Source organism: Protopterus annectens, chromosome 8.part0 (genome assembly GCF_019279795.1).
Source record: "Protopterus annectens isolate FY-2018-M chromosome 8.part0, PAN1.0, whole genome shotgun sequence".
Lineage (NCBI taxonomy): Eukaryota > Metazoa > Chordata > Ceratodontiformes > Protopteridae > Protopterus > Protopterus annectens.
Genome location: NC_056741.1, coordinates 959,363,342 through 959,378,331, shown reverse-complemented (window position 1 = coordinate 959,378,331; position 14,990 = coordinate 959,363,342).

Sequence of the window (14,990 nt, the reverse complement as noted above, 5' to 3'; positions counted from 1 at the left end):
AGCTCCTCCACTCATGGGATTTTACTCTCTTTTGCAACAGTTTCTTCCTTCTGTTGTACAGTTTGTTTATGGCAGGGGACCACCAGATTGGCTTCCTTTTTTTGGAGGATAGTTTCTTGGTTCTGTTTGGGATAGCATGATCCATGCACTAATGTAAGTGCTTATAAAGTGCAATTGTGTAGGATTCAGTAGTCATAACTGCATTGTCCATCTGCATGGGTGTCATGAAGTTCACCACTTCTGTCTTAAGAAGCATGAAGTTGGCTTTGGAGAAATTTTTTACCGTGGTTTCCTTAATGGGGGGTGGGGGCTGGATGTGGATATCTAGGGTAATTAGCTTATGGTCAGATCAGACCAATGAGATGTTGACTTCAGGTGTGGAACACCAGTCACTCATGTTGGTGATGACTAGATCTAGGATATTGTTGCCCCTGGTGGGGGTGTGGATATGGTGATCCAGGGCATTGGAGTTTATGAATTCCAGAAAGCGTTGAGCAAAGGAGTTGGTACATGAGCAGTTTTCCCAGTTAATGGTGGGGAAGTTGAAATCATACATTATTAGGGTGTTTGGTTGAACCCTAATATTTTCCAGTACATCAAGAAATGAGGAGTGGGAATCCTGGGGCATGGTGAGTGATCTGTAGCAAGCTACAATTTGAATTGCAGTTTTGCGCAGAGTTAGTTGCACTTGGATAACCTCGGCTGCATTATGCTGAGCAACTAACCTGGAGGTGTGGATATCCTTAATGAATATTGACACACCTCCGCCTTTGGTGTTCCGGTCCAGGTTACATGACCAAAAAGTGGTATGAATTATAGCCTGATAGTGCAGGGGTGCTCTCTGGAGCCTTGAACCAGGTCTCAGTCACTGCACAGATATCGATGTTCTCCATTTTAAGGAGTGCCTTGAGTGAGTGCATTTTGAGATTTAGACTTCTAGCATTGAGTAGCATCACCCTCAGTTTTTGCTTGCCTGTTCCTGTTACTGTGGTGAATTTGTCATTTGAACCTTGCCTAAAAAAGGCACTATAGGGGCGGAAAGAACCTTGGCCAGTATCCAGAATCCCAGGGGTGACAGGTGCAGGCCATCTCTGGCAAAGCATTGTGGTCTGTCGACCATGTCATCCCAGGCAGACAGATACTGGATCCTTTTAGAATGGCACCAGAAACTTAGCCAATTGTTGAAGTCAATCATTTTGTCCTTGTACTGTGGCATCATTCTGGGTGATGGCAGAATGCTACTCAGGGCTAGGGTCATAACTGCCTGGGCTACAAGATTGGAGAGCTCTTCCATGTCTCTTTTCATGCAGTCCGGGGAGGTACTTCTCAGGTTTTTCACACCAACATGGACAACGACAGAGTCATATTTGTACTTGCTGTGGAGTGACTTGAGTGCATGGGTTATGCGGCGGATCCTGGCACCCGACAGGCAGCTGACAGTAACCTTTTCCTTGTTTAGCCTGGTGAGTGGGACATCAGTGAGCCTGACTATAGAGTCACCTATGACTAGTGTGTTGGGTACGTTGTTTTACCTTATTGGCTGTAGTTGAGTGGCACACTGAGTCTGCGGGCTATGTGTCATTTGGGTTGTGTTGGGGGGTGGAGGTTGCTTGCATTTCTGCTTTGGAGGTCTCTGTTGCTTGAGCAGAGTATTATTGAGAGCCTCCGGGAATGTTTTTGTGTTTCTATGTGTGGATTTTGGTGGTGCAGATCTAGTGAAACTATGTGATGAGTATGGTGTGGTGCAAGTGTTTACCTTCTCCTCTTGACTGTCAAGTTCAGTCTTGATTGGAGAGAGCTTTACCTGGTCATGCTGGCTATGCCCTTGGAACTCCCACTCTAATATCACCCACCCCATCCAACCACTACCTTTCTTTCCACACCACTAACTACCTTGATTATAGCAAGCTCAGATGCTCATAAGCCTAGTACCTATTATACAGCAGGATCTTATTATTGTAACATTTGTTAATGTCTGTTATGTACTTCACAGATAAAGATTCTAATTGTCTACTGATGTACTATGTTCTTCATCTGTAAATATGTTGTAAGTAATTGCTATGTTAAATTGTTAATCGCTATGTAGTCCAATGTAACTACTGTCTGTTTATTTTAACTGTTGAGCTTTTCTCCTCGGGCCTCCACTGAAAATGTACCTACGTCTGGTCGAACACTCCCGGTTAACAAATGTAACTAAATAAATAAATAAATAAATACATTTACCTCCAGTTTGGCTAGATAAGTGCATCTCTCACAGGTTGTAGTGTTGGGTGGTAGGAGGAGAGGGTTGTCTGTGTACATGAGGCAATTTCTACATTGCCCCAAGATGCCCAGATTCATCAGATAGACAGGAGAGAACACTGGGAGCTGACCCTTGGACATGCCTGAATAAAAAAATATTTTCCTCTAGATAAGTGAGGGAAGTGAGTACAAGAGCTGTTTTTCTCTAAGCAAGTGAGGAAAGTAAGTACCAAAACTGTTTTCCTCCAGGTAATGAGGAATGTTGAGTGCTGTAGTAATTAGTAGGTTATTTAGTGCTTACAAGTTCTGATCAGGTACGGATCACGAATAAGCAAATTCAAGTGCTAAAACTAAGAATCTGTATCTGGACTAAACTAGTTACAGGAAAGGGCGGAAACAAGTGCAAATGCGAGCTTTTAAATCAGAAAGTTGAGAGAGATGGAAAAACTGCCCAAACGGTCAATAACTACAATTTCTGGGCCAGAATCACTCCTTATGTGGTAGATAGGTTACCTAGTGCTTACCACTCCCACTTATAAGTTAGAAGGCTTCCCTCCAACACAGAAAGCTTGGGGGGGTGGGGCTCAGAAGCTTGCATACAGTCCTGGATACAGCAAATCTGAATCTAGACTACACTAGTTACAGGAAAGGTATATATATATATATATATATATATATATATATATATATATATATATATAGATAAAACAGCAGTAAAACAATTCAAATGCAGTGCAAGCCTAGCACACTTGAGTATGTAGCAATGTTAGACCAAACAGTTTTAAAAATGCAATTAAATTAAAAATGACTAAAAACAAGTGCAGAAGGAGTCTATTAGGTAGAATGAGGTAAAGAGATAGGACTGGGGAGTGTCCCAGATCAAATCTACAGTGAAACAACAAGAAATAGGGTGGGTGGGTATGGGAAAGCCAACACCTTCAGCAGAGATCTGAAAACTATACAGTGAAGCAAAAATAAGAAGTCAGCCAGCAATGATATAAAATTAGTCAAACAACAATTACCAGTACACAACTCTGAAGTGCCAGGAAAATATACTCAGCTCTGTATATCTCCAGATAGTTTGAAGACACAGGAAGGCTCCAGCAATGCACAACTCTGAAGTCAGCCCGCAATGATATAAAATTAGTCAAAGAACAATTACCAGTACACAACTCTGAAGTGCCAGAAAAATATACACACAGCCTATATATAGATTTGAAAAGCACTTTGTCAGGACACCGGAAGGCTCCAGCAATGATATGCATACTTTTACTAAGAGGGTCTTATTTTTTGCAAGTAATCCTTGAGATAGTCAGATAACACACAGGATGTAAAACCAGTTATACCAACTTAAGATACAGAGAAATAGGGGGAGGGGGGAAAACACCTCAGCAGAGATCTGAAAACTATACAGTGAAGCAAAAATAACAGTGCACAACTATGACATCATCCAGCAATGATATAAAATTAGTCAAACAACAATTACCAGTACACAATTCTGAAGTGCCAGAAAAATATACTCGACTCTGTATATCTCCAGATAGTTTGAAGCGCACTCTGCCAGGACACAGGAAGGCTCCAGCAATGATATGCGGTGGATGTTGGGAAGCCTCACATGGTCTATGGTTAAAGTTGCCATGTATATCCTATGATCCTATGGTTGTGTACGAAATGAGAAGGTGAGACAGAACTGCATCATAACCATTTTGTATATGCTATGGCGTGGCTCATGGCACTGGCTGCTGGATTGCATTCCTCCCACTGCTGCACTATTACAAAAAAAAAAAGAAAAGAAGAAAAACACCCATTTTAAAATTCATAAAGTCAACATGACTTTCTGTTTAACACTTGGTTCTTGGAACTCCATGCATACATGTGTGAAAGTCCAAGAAAAGCTGACAATGTGCATATATTTTTTTATTTTTTTAAAGAATGAAAAATGGATTAGTCCACCTTCTGGGCTGTTTTGAAAACAGACCATTTGCAGAGCTTCACTCTACAAGCAAGTATCTCTCTGGATTGCATCAAGCAGCAGCAAAGAGTGTTACTAATTTGTGCAGTCTGTATGAAACAGCCTGAGACTTGAAATAAAGGAAGTAACTCAGCACGTACAAAGTAAAAAGCACAGGAAAAATTATTTATAGATTCATAGGTTAATAGGCGATTACTGGGCTACTGACCTGAAAGTCTTTATAAGCATAGCTGTGTATGCAATAAATCTCAAGATCGCCCCCATATCTAGGAGGGTTATAGGTGAAATTGCAGGCAGGAATTTACGGTTTCCCATCCAGTCATCCAGGCTACACTTAAACAGGGTCATAGAGGGGGCTTTGATGTGAATCGGTATCCTATTCCAGAGAACTGTCTCTCCAGCAGGTCCTATTTATGTCACTGGGCAGGTTAAGGTCCATGGAATGGGTCACCCTTGTCCCATTTGATTTCTGGATGTGCTGCATTTCCATTAGGTTTGGATCCAAGATTGCACTGTAGGATAAGCATAAGTCTCCTCTACGTAGTCTGCATGGTACTGAGTACAGTCACAGTGACCTCAGTCTGTCACTGTATGACATGGGTTGGAAACCCTGAATTTTCTCGGTTAGAAATCTCTGTAGTCTGTCAGGTTGCTACAGGGGGGTCTATATTATAAACTCGAATACTTACTTTATCGAATCCCTAAACGTCGACCCCTCCTCCATGAATGGCATAAATAACAAGCGCCCTAAACTGAGAAATTCAAAACATTGAACTATCATACTTGTCCCACCCCACCGCCCACTACATACTACCTACACAAACAAACTAAATAAACCACATACATACACTAACCAAAACCCTACTTTTAACCCTGAACTAAACCCTACTTCTAACCCTTCACTAAATCTTACATATACCACCAAGTATGCACTTAAATTTACTCGCACCCTAACTCTAAGGTCCCGTAACTATCGCACACTTACCTTAAAAAGCTAAAATCAAACAAACTAAATAATCCACACACATACACTTAACAAACCCCTAGACTAAATCTAACATACATTACCATCTATGCACTTACATTAAGACGCATCCTAACCCTAAGGTCCATAAATATTTCACACTTACCTTACAGAGTTACACTGCAGAAGGCCAACCATGATGAGTCGACATTTCTGGTTTCGCTCTTCTGGATGTTCGATGTTTTCATGGTTCGATAAGGACAGGACAACATTTAGGGATTCGATAATTTAAGCGTTCAAGTTAATATTATAGACTCATTCCAGGCACTTGGTAAGGAAGCATTGTACTCAGTTATTGGCCTGATGAAGGACGAGTACAGTAGTGTTATCACCTCTTTCCCTCTTAAGACAATGGCTTTCTTAATGAGGTGTGTGACATAGAATGCCTTTCTTACCACAGTAGGCACATGGTGGTTCAAGTTTAGGCTACAGTCAACTTGTGTTCCTAAGTCTCTCACTACTGAGTTGTCACTTAGGGTATTATTACTTATATGACAGTCTGCAGAAATATCATTTCTATGGCAGGGGATGATAATGCATTTCATAGCTCTGAGTTTGAATGCATGGTTTTGGCACCAATTGTTGATTTGTTTAAGTCTTTCTTGAAGTATATTGACATTGTTTGGGGATTCAGTGATTGCACCTAATTTGTAGTCATCAGCAAAATTAGTCAGCCACAGCCCCTCTGTTTTGGCCTAAACTTCCAAGAACCAACAATAGTGGGCCCAGCTCTAACCTTCTGTGGAACCCCACTGGTGACAGGTCTGCTGGTTGAGGTAAAGTCCCCAACTTTGAGTGTAATCTGTTGGTGAACCATTTAGCAACCCACCTGATGACATGAGGGTTGATATTCGATTAGGAGAGTTTATCAATTATGCCCAAATGTGGGATTGTGTTGAAGGCCTTGGCTAATTCAAGGTAGGGTGTATGCATAGATTTGCCTTATTCTGTGGCTCTGGTGATGTTTTTGAAGACGTCCACCAGGTTTAACAGGCATGACCTGACTTTGACAAAACCAAACTGTATCGGATCAAGGGTTTGGACATCACCTATATCCTTATTTATAAGGTCCATGGTGATTCATTCCATGGCTTTAAAGATAAAGCTGGTTATGTTTACAGGGCTGTAGTTCCCAGGGTCTGTTGCTGTACCCCCTTTATGAAGGGGGATGATGGTTGCTGTTTTCCATTCAGCAGAGACAAACCAATACTCAGGCTGTGGTTGAACACAATACCTAATGGAGTTGCTAACTCATGTTTCAGACCATTTAAAACACAACCTGGAATGGCATCCAGTCCTTCAGAGGCTGTATTTTTGCCCATGGGGATAGCATTAATGACTTGCTCTTTGGAGATGCAAGGTGGGGGAGATATAGAGGGAATGCCTTGTGGAATGCTTGGAGGGGAAAGGGGGATGAAATTTTTGCCAAACCTGTCAGCTAATAGGTTAACTATTTTCGAAGGATCAGTGTGTGTGATGCTATCCACAGCTAATTCAGCACATGTCAGGATCCTAACTTTTAGGGTATGGATATAGCTGAACAATGCCTTATGGTTATCCTTAGCTATGGTTGCTAAATTGTTTTCAAAATTGCCCTTAGAGGATTTTACAAATTGTCTTATTTGTTTGCTTAAGCAGAGGAGGGTGTTCTTCTAGTGCTAGTACTTGTCTGTTTTATTCTTAGACAGCAACTTCTTTCTCTTGTGTAACTTATTAATGCTAGAGGACCACCAGGGAAGTTTGTTTTTTTGTGAGGATCTTGGTTTGATCCTATCAGGTACAGCTGTGTCAATGCATTTTTGTAAGTGTTGGTACAGGGCATTTGTGTATATCTTAGTATAATTGTCAATGCCATCTGTGGGAAGAGGCGCTTGGAAATTAGTTATGCCATCCCTTAGGAGGGTGTAATTAGCTTTGGTGAAAATGTTTAGCCTGATTTCACCTAACAAGGGTTCAGGTGTTTGTTATGGCTACTTCATATGTGACTGATGGTGGGGCAACGATCACCCATTATGGTGAAGACCAAGTCAGGAATATCTGAACTCCTTGTGGGGTTGCATACTATTTGTTCCAGGACATTAGTGTTAACAAAGTCCAGGAACCTATGTGTGATTATGTTGGTAATCATATAAGTTTCCCTTTCAATGGAGGGTAGTTAAAATCACCCATGACTAGAGTGTTTGGTTGTAATTTGATTGATGCAAGTAGGTCCAAATAAGCAGAGTGGGTATCCTGGTTCATTGAAGGGGGCCTATAGCTAACGATGACTTGTTTGGGCAGGGGGTCTTACCCACAGTTAGTTGAACCTGGAGTAACTCCATGGAGTTTTCCTGTCTAAGTAGTCTAGAGGTGTATTTATCTTTGATGAAGATAGATATCACTCCTTGTTTGGTTCTCACACATTCATTTTGCGGTCTGAAATTGTGGAAGGCAGTGTAGCCTTGCAAGGCTGGGGTACTTTCTGTGACCTTAAACCAAGTTTTTGTGACTGCATAGATGTCAGCATCCTCCAGGGAGAGGAGTGCTTCCGCAGAGTGCAGTTTCTGATTTAAACTCCTAACGTTTAGCAGCATAACCTTTAATTTTGTGTGAGTGATTTTTTTAGCAGCATAACCTTTAATTTTTTATGAGTGATTTTTTTCACATTGGAAATTTTGTCCTTGAGACCTTGCCTAAAAAAGGCACTATGGGGAGACAAGTGCCTTGGCCTGTAACTGAAAGCCTAGAGGTGACAGGTGCAGACCATCTCTGGCAAAGCAGCGTGGTCTATCAACTATGCCATCTCAGGCTGACAGGAACTGGATCCCGCTTAGAGTGACAACAGAAACTAAGCCAATTGTTGAAGTCAATAATTTTCTGTTTATATTGTGATACCATGGTAAGTAGTGGTAGAATGCTACACAAGGCTAGGGACATACCTGCCTGGGACACATATTCATAGAGCTCAATCATGTCTTTCTTCATACAGTCCAGTGTGGTACGTCTAAAGTCATTCACACAAACGTGAACTATGACAGAGTCATAACAGTACTTGCTGCTGACAGACTTGAGTGTATGTGTGATCTGATGGATCCTAGCACCTGATAGACAGCTGACCATAGCCTTCTCCTTGTCCACTCTGATGAGTGGGACATTGTGTGTCTCACAATGGAGTCACCTATGACTAAAAAACTTGGTTTAGATGTGCTTTTCCTTAGAGCTTATTTGTTGAGACACTAATATTTGTGTTTTATGTGTATTGAGTGCTGTAACTGCTGCATTAGGTGTAGCATGTTTGTGTTTAACATGTCTCTGATGTTTAGGTAGGTTTCTGGTGAGTATCTCTGTGCATGATGTGTTTTTGTGTTGAGAGCATGGTTTGTATAGGAGGTGTAGTATGTGACCTGACAACCAGTTCAGTGCTACTGTTCTGGGCCTGAGAGATCAAGGATTCCAGATTCTTAGAGTAGATGCATCTCTCACAAATTATACTTGGGTGATTTAAGAGTAGAGGGTTGTCAGTGTACATGATGCAGTGGCTACAGTGTCTCATGATACCCACATAGGAGAAATTGAGAGAAACTGACCAGCCATAATGCTAGGTTAAATCCTTTTTTCACAGTGGGGAGAGATAATGGAGGGGTGTGGTATAATTGGGTGCTCTAAACAGAGTCCATACTAATGGGTGATCTATAAATGATCTATACTAGTGCGGGTTCTCTACATGGTATGAGACTATTGCAGATTTGGTGGTTTTGGAACTGTTTAAGGGGTGACAGCACGCCTGATGTTCTCTCTGAGCAGTTAAGTGCAAGTTAAGGACTTCTCAGTCGGATCACAGGCAGCTACTAAGGGTAAATTTATCTACTGAAGTTTTTGGGTTTGTAACTGCCAAAGATTAGCTCCACTGCCCTGTAGTGTGTGATGGTGCATGGAGATGCATTACTCGTAAACAGATGAATACAGCAGAACAGTGGCTGGTCTCCTGACTATGTAGAACTGTGTTAAAACAAGCTGAAATCAGGACAACTGCAGGGTTTATGTAGCAAAATTGTGAAAACTTAATTAAACAATTTAAGCAAAAAAAAAAAAAAAAAAAAAAAGCTCAAAACTGTGCCCTGTGCCAGCAAACTTCAATCAGATTAGTCTTAACTGCACTCTCCTGCCACAAGGGTGCACGGTGGCATTCTCCAACAAAAGATAGCTTGGCATGGTTCTCAGTATAACAAACAGAACCAGATTCAGTAGGTCTGAATCTAGTCTATGCAACAGTAGGCAAAAAGTGCAACACATCAGCAAAAACAGTTTTAAAAAATCAGCAATATAGCAGAAATACAGTTTAAAAGTGCAAAATACAGTATAAAATTGTACTTCTAGTTAGCAGAATGCAACAGATTCATTGGATTGCAGAGATTAATACAGCACAGCAGTGGCCAGTCACCTAACTCTGTGGAGTTGTGTTATTTTATGTACTTTTTATTTGTTTATTTTTTGAGTATAGATGTTTTTTTTGGCAAGCAGATTGTAAGGTGTGTGTGTGTGTGTGTGTGTGTGTGTGTGTGTGTGTGTGTGTGTGTGTGTGTGTGTGTGTGTGTGTGTGTGTGTGTGTGTGTGTGTGTGTGTGTGTGTGCATGTGTGGTGTACGTGTAAGTATTTGTGGAAGTACATATGGAGGATGTAGATGCTCTCAGGTGTTCCCGATTTCACAGAATGTTTTGGATTTTTTTCCTCATATTGTAGCCTGCTAATTTTGATCCATTGTCTACCATTATTTTAGCTTTCCCCACATTCCTTAGATAAGAAGTTGAGTGGTATATGGAGTACAGTGAGTCACATAATGACAGCAGTGAGCATGCAAGATAAATTCTTATATGGTAGTTATGCACGTGTAATTATATCCATTCATTTGACTGTAATCAAGGATCTGAAGAGGGCAGTCATACAAATGCCTTCAACCCAGGGTCATCTGTGTACATGTGCGCGCGCACGTGTGTGTGTGTGTGGGCATACATTTATTTAGTTAATCTTTTGTTGCCTGCTATTAACTGTCCCAGTTTTTGAAGAATGTTCATACATTTTTGAGTCATATATTTTTTTGTTCCTTATAAAGTTTGTGTTCTTTCTTGTAAATCATTAAGGACTACAGTCACTAAATAATAATGGCAAACATTTGAGTTTCAGACTTAACAGCCTTCAAAAAAGCATGCTAACACAAAGCCTGATATTCTAGAAAGTTTCTAATTACATATAGGCAATGAGTGCCACTGATTATGGTCCTTTGAACACCGTTATGTTTTAGTCTTCTTCTTAAGTGATAAGAAGTTGAGACATATATGGTGGGGAAGATTTCAGTCTGTTCCTCCATGTTCTGACATCTCTAAACTCGGAAGATGATAAATTCCTATGGGGCAGGTATTTATATATTCATGCATTCAATTGATTGCAACAAACATATTAGGTGTATATTCACAGTCCTGCAGGTGGTTGTAATAGATGGTTACACTTCTATGTTTGAGGGGATGTTTATTCTACTACATTTTGATATCTGAGGCATATTGGAGCAGCAAAGGTAGCTTTAATTGCTGGGAACAGGGGATGTTTATGCATGAAAGTGGTTGACACTATTGTCATTTGTTCATAACAAGCAGATATTCTGGCTTTGCAAAAGTAGTGTGAATATTTTTTTCATTTTCTATCAGACATCAGCATTGTACTTCATAAGTGGCTGTCAGGGCAGGATGTGTCTGTTAGCAACCAATCTTTGACATAGTTGCATCAAGTAATGCTGCCATCTAACAGCTGTTGGGTCTCCAGCTAAGTTTTAAGCTGATCATTCCTTCTTTGTAGACCCTACATGTACTTGTTGTTTCTGGGCAGATTTTATCCATGTGCTTTAGTTTTTTCACCTGACCCTTAACTGTATAATATATGCTTCTGGCTACTTATTCTTTCACTTTACATAACAATCTAACACTGGAGTTGTGCACAGGAAATAATTATGAATATTTGGAGTGGTAGGAAGGCAGGCACTATTCACAGAGAAAATGTTGGTATCTTTGCATCTTCTTAGTTTATTTGGAAACTATTTTCTTAGCTTTGAACATTAAGCTTACTCCACAACTTATTTCCTTGAGTTAAAAAATAATAATTGATGATATTTCTTTACTCATGAAGATTTGGTCAGGGCCTCATCATTAAATCAAACATTTATAAAAAAAAGCTCTAATATGCATCTCAGAACATCTAGAACTCTATGACTTCTAGAAGCCTAGCAGTCCTCAGACCCTGGGTTAACTGAGTTACTACCTCCAGACTTAAATTACACTAGAAGTTTGGCAAATTACAGAGTGTTTCAAGCAAGAAGGAGCTAAAATGTACAACAAAGTAAGAAAGTGCAACAAAAGAGTAACCTATGTAGATGGTGTGGGTCCAGGATGAAGAAAAAATTGGGAAGGCACTGAGAAAGTGCAGGGGAGACAACTCAGTTACAGGGAAATCCGTGGACCACTTTGTCTGGCCTTATGTGGCATGTGACTCCTAATCCTCTCTTCCAGGTGAGCACCTTAACAACACTTTGAGGACACCCAGAATTTTCAACTTCTTAGCTGGGTTTGCCAGTACTCATCAAACAGACAGCTGTTAGAACCTGGAAAAGAGATGAGCTGAGGGCTGGCACTGCTTCTTGCAGTGAAAAGAGTTCTTTATTGTTAAACTATAGCCCTATCCCCTCTCAAGCAGGATGACTTGACTGTAGGCTAGATGGCAACTAGGCATAACCAGGAAGATATCATCAACCTGGTGCATGAGGGGTCTAGACCTCTATACCTGCTCACTTCCATTCTGGAAGGCTTCTATTCAGGTACCAGCCTCCAGTATGACTGAAGAGACCCACCCACCATCTATGCTAGCCATCTCTGTCAGAATGACCTCACCCATCCTACTTTATCTTAAGTGCTCGGTGCCTGAGCTGCTAATCAAATTTATGTTGCCTATGTTTTAATCAGGGCTTTGCCCCTCTACACCACTGATGAGGCACTCTCGGCTTTTATATATGTAGAACAGTATTAACTAAGGTGTCTTGGTCCGATTGTTCAGATTGCATGGCTGGAGATGCGTTCTGATCGAATGCACATTGGTGGTAATTATGAACTTTCAAGAACAATCATGAATTTATCCTTGCATACACCTGGTAATCCTTTAATGCATGATGCATTAAGTCTTTGTGGCATGAAGAGCAGCAAATCAGTGACAGATGAAATATATGGAGTGCTAAGCTGCACAAACCAAGCATCAAATCAGTTTTGTTCTGTTCTGCTATGAGCAAGAACTCAGGATTCAGTAATATAAAGCATTAAGGTAAGGAGGAAGGCAGGTTGTGGGACTCCAGCTCCTAGACCAGACGTGTCCAACCTGCAGCCCACGGGCTGCATGCGGCCCTCAGAGCTCTTCCAAGCATCCCTCAACCTCTAACTGCAACATCGATGTATGCATGCCCCAAAACACTTTTTTGCTTTGTGTTTTTCGCTCCTGTGATCTGTAACGCTAATGTCGGTGTACGCATGTGCCAAAGCACCCCTGTAGTTTTGTTTTTGTGCCAAAAAATGGTCAGTGTGTTTACGCCATTATTTTGCGCCAAACAATCAGTGTGTGTGTTCTCACTGAAGAGGAACTCATGTATGGATTTGCCACCATTGCCTTTGAAAGGGACAACACTTACCTGTGTTAACTGGTAAGTATGGAGTGAGTGCATGCATGAAAGCAGAATTGTGTGCGTGAAAATAGAAGAAGAGTGTGTGTGTGTGTGTGTGTGTGTGTGTGTGTGTGTGTGTGTGTGTGTGTGTGTGTGTGTGTGTGTGTGTGTGTGTGTGTGTGTGTGTGACAGACACATGCACAAAGAGGCTAACAATGACCAGTCTACCTACTGAACACAAGCAATTTAGCTCACAAATATATCATACATTAAAAGTACACTTACATTAAATTGCAGCTTTCCTGACAGGGAGAGTGTTGTATTGAACATGAACTCATACCTCTTAACTGTATGGATTTTCAAAAAATGTCTGGATTTTTGCCTCATCTTCCAATTAGTGTCTTTTGCTTAGGAAATAAAAGTAGTCATCCAAGGTAATGCAATTCCAGGGAGAAAGAATGAGACAGTAGCCTAGGGTTAATGAGTCAGTAGTAGATTGATTACGTGGGACTGTAGCATATGAAGTTGTATTGTTTATTTTAGACAAACAAAAAAAGCACCTAGTACTGTTTGCACCAAGTACTGTTTTTTCATTGGTAGGTTCTAAGTAGTGGTACATGTGGTACAACAGTAAGCATAGCTTTGGTGGATTATCAATACTGGCAAATCAAGTGGGTACAATGTCAATTTTTAAATTTTGGGGGTTTTAGTGTGTATGTGTGTGCTTATGTGTTGGGAGTACTGCAACAGTAGATGATTATTAAAGACCGAGACTTACGGACTGTGGAGAATGTTTCTTTGTTTCAAAACCTGATACTTGGGTACACATGCCAAAAGTAGATATTTTAAGACATAGCTTCTTGCCATTTACAGTGGATGGATATTTACATTTAATGGACAATGCTAGCAGTATTAGCGTGTGCCTGTGGGGTTCTGAAGGATGCCAAGTCTACCACTGCCAATGTCTTGTAAAGTGACCTGGAAATGGATATTGGAATGTTACTGGAAAAATATAATAAGTGGGCTTAGAAATATAGTTTAATTAAACAAAGTGCAATTTCAATTTACAGGCCATAATTTAATTTATTTCAGGTAGTCCAGATCCTGGTAGATTGTATGCCATTAGACTTAATTAGGGAGAGCTGTCATTCTAGGGAAATAAGCAGCCCTAGTTTCAGTGAAAGCTCTGTGGTTGTTTGCAGTAGGAAGTTGCAGGATGTGGATGCAATGTATTTTATTTATTATTTTTAATGCATTTGTCATTTCAAAGCATGGTTTTCTTTGTTGCAAAAGAAGGCAGGACTGAATGAACCATATAATGCTTAACTGACAATGATGGGATAGAAAGATTATAAGTGATGTATAATGTTTGCAGCTACAGTTGTTTCAATGGTGTCTGTAATGCATAACTATTTTAGGGCCTTTGTCCCACTTTTATTTTTCGCTTTGTCCAGATTTCTTGCTCTAAGGTTGAGAGGTATGGTTCCATACTAAATCAGAAAGTTCTATTTACCTTGGAAGACTTTTTGTCATAATTATGAGAAACAGAGCCTTTTTAATAGCTCTGCTTATTTCCAATATAAACTGCCATGTAACCTTGCAAATAACCTTCTTATTAAGCTACTTTACTTCTTTTGGAATTGACAGGTATGATTCATCGGTTTGGACGTATGCATAGAGTGCTAATGTGACTTTGATTTCTTGCAGTAGCAGTGATTTACATATCACAATAACTTTTCTGTGTTTCTGAGTGTGTAATCAATTTAACAGTTTTAAAGAGGTTTTCCAAAAATAAATAAATACATAATAAATAACAAATAATCCTCTCTACACTTTGAGCTATTGTTAAAGTCTGGGAATTAGTATTTTTCAAAAGCGAAGGTCAGCATTACAGCTCAGTAAACTGTCAGTCTGTGAATTACTTCTACACAAATTAAAATGTCTGCATGTCAAATGGCTTTAGATTGGAAGGAAGTTTATTTTTATTTATTTTATTTTACATTTGTTTACCGGGAAAGTCCGACTGGACACAGGTCCTTTTTCAGTGGAAGCCCAGGGAGAAAATCTCCAAAAATAACACAAAA